At 31.5% G+C, this 2,806-nt stretch overlaps 1 long non-coding RNA gene across 1 annotated transcript; it reads right to left on the reverse strand.

Moving 5' to 3' along the window:
* Positions 1-1,548: 1,548 nt before the first annotated feature.
* On the reverse strand, positions 1,549-2,090 carry LOC147789864 (uncharacterized). Its single transcript, XR_015423079.1, has 2 exons — positions 2,046-2,090; positions 1,549-1,901 (listed from the first exon to the last, which is right to left on the reverse strand). It is a non-coding gene; the product is annotated as an uncharacterized LOC147789864 (long non-coding RNA).
* Between the last annotated feature and the right edge of the window lie 716 nt (positions 2,091-2,806).

Consider the following 2,806-nt stretch of genomic DNA (forward strand, 5'->3'; position numbering starts at 1 on the left):
CGAAGATCTCAAGACAAGAACATTGTTTGAGATTCGAATCACTCCACAAGCAATATCGATCATGTCTAGCTTGAATGATTCTTGTTGATCAAATATCTCAAGGCAAGAACACTTTCTTGAGATTCAAATCACTCCACAAGCAAGATTGATCATGTCGAGCTTGAATGATTCTACACGCAACCTAAACTACATAGAATTGCAAAGAAACTTAGCCATTGACTAAAGAAAAGCACAAGTGCTTCTTTTTACTATATGTTCCAAGTCTTCCTACAAATACAACATACATGGCTTTATATAGTCTCAAAATGAAACAATTCAAGGCATTAACCATTATGTAATTGTAACCTAAAATAAATAAAAAGTCTTAAAATACATTAATGAAATACAATAACTCTAAATTACTCTAAATTGTAATCCACCTAAAATTTATAACAGGAAACTTCATTCTTCATCGATGTTACATGAATTGAAATATCTTATGATAAATTTAACAATATTTTCTTCACATCTTCATTGAAGTATATTGTATGATTGATGTCTCTTAGTTCATATCACTTTTGCACCGATGGACAATGTCGTGGTGACATCTATGGATTTGAAGTTTTAGTAGATGCATTCATGTTATATGTAGTTCTTAGGTTATACTATTTATTTTCTGTTATATTGTTTTAAAATTTTTATTACGAACATTTAAGTCCAAAGAATTGTTTATTTTAAATGAATTTCTCCACGCATTTTAGTTACATTTCTTTTAAATGAATTTCTCCAACGAATAGTTATATTATGCATGTAGCGGCGACCTTGGTTTTAATAAACCATTAGGATCAGAGCGATACCTCTCACAGTCAGATGTGATTCAAGAACAAACCAAGGAGGAAGCTAGTTGGTATGTGACACCTGAGTAAACGAGGAGTACATGAATGAACTGAGACCACATCCAAGGAGAGTGATCCTGAAGATAGGATGATTAAGAAAGTCTTAAAGGAAATAAAAGTTACAGCCTATACCAACAATGTGCATCTTCCTTTTTAGTGGTTTCGTCATAGGAACTCCATTGTTAACGTACTTTGTTTGGAGTAATTCTATGTTGGGTGACGTTCTAGAAATTTTCCTATGATACATGTGAGTGAGGAAAAAACATGCTGGAACGACTCGTGTTGGTTTGTAGGGATAATTTTACTGTTAGAAGCGAGGAGTATGTAACGTGACTATGTAGTAGGAGAATGCTAGAGCCATCAGGTGTCGAATCAAGATTTCGAATCTTGATTTGAATCTTAGACATGAGTCGTTACACATTTGTGACAGCGAGGAGATAGTCTTCCTTTTATCTTTTCTATCATTCACTATGAAATTTCCTTTAACTTTTATGTCATTTTCTTTTACAAACTAGATAGACTAGTCATGAATTTTTTTATTCTTTTAAAATAAATTGAATGCATTGTTACCTGATTTGATTTTAAAGGAATACCTCGTATAAATTTAATTATTTTTTTATGACTATTAATACGAATTTAAGTTCGTATGTTGTCCAAAAGACAAATAAGCAAATAAAGCAAAGTGTGTCAAAAGATTAAATAAAAAAAAATTATACATATATCATATATTATTGTATGGTATTCAGTATTATTGCGTTCCAAGGATAGAATTTTGTCCCGCACGCTAACAATCATAACATATTAGTTTTGTTCATATTAACACTTAATTCTTGAGGTCATCTTGTTTGAGGTCTTCAAATTGCATATCATTGAGCTTCAATTCTTTGGTTGCGAATTGAATACAAACGCATAAACCGAGATAAGAACACGAGCAAGTACGATCTCCGCAGTCAGCAGAGGTGTTGCATGCAATTTGTTTTAGAAGGCTTCTCTTTGGTACCAGTGGCGGCATCCCTTCAACTTCAACTGCAATAATATTTAAACACTCGACATTATGTTTGAAACTTTTGAACTCTTAGCATGCGATTTGTCTTAGAAGGCTTCTCTATTGAAATATTAACCTTCAAAGAGATTCAAAACAAACAAAGAACGAAGAGCTAGAAATTTTACCAGAGCGAGACACAACCAGCAGTATCATCGCAATAATGAAACTCAACTTCACACTACAAATCTCTCCCATGTTATTATTTGTGTTCAAAATAATTTGAATGGACAGGTGTGATGGTTAAGTTTCATTCTTGTCAATCCATTATATAATCCTCTAGACGACAAATTAGTTCACCAATATAAACCTAAATAGTAGATTTTGGTTGATGCATATGCCAAATATATGGTATTTCTATAATTACAAAACCACAAATCCCATTTTTTCTGAAAATGTTAAAAGGAAATCCACGTAGGAAATGTTTCAGTTTTTTTTTCTTAAAAAATGATAGTGATTTGCCCAAAATTTAACTTGAGCTTGAGAAAAATAAGTAAATATAAAGGAACTGTCACAATTTAATTTATTTTATTTTATTTATTATTATTTTGCTCTAAAGATAAATAAGATTCCACCTTGATTGGACAGGGAAAACAAAACATTCTTTATAACAGTATGGAAACCTCCATCTAACTAGATGTGTGTTAAACCCTTGACGAGAAATTCGGAAGGCCATTGGAATAGGTTGAAGAATTAAACCAAGATTTGATGTAGTAAATGATCTTAAGACCTTTATGAAAATTCTATGACGTTTTCATGATCCTTGAAGACTCGAAAGATGATAAGAAATTCGTATGACACTTATTTATGATATTAAGGGTAAATATAAAAGATTTTAGGGAATTAAAACAATTTTGGACTATGAATCAAGATTTAAAATAGGTAACTA

The sequence above is a fragment of the Cucurbita pepo genome, chromosome 12, assembly GCF_057944985.1.
Source record: "Cucurbita pepo subsp. pepo isolate OVF chromosome 12, ASM5794498v1, whole genome shotgun sequence".
In the NCBI taxonomy this organism is placed as follows: Eukaryota; Viridiplantae; Streptophyta; class Magnoliopsida; order Cucurbitales; family Cucurbitaceae; genus Cucurbita; species Cucurbita pepo.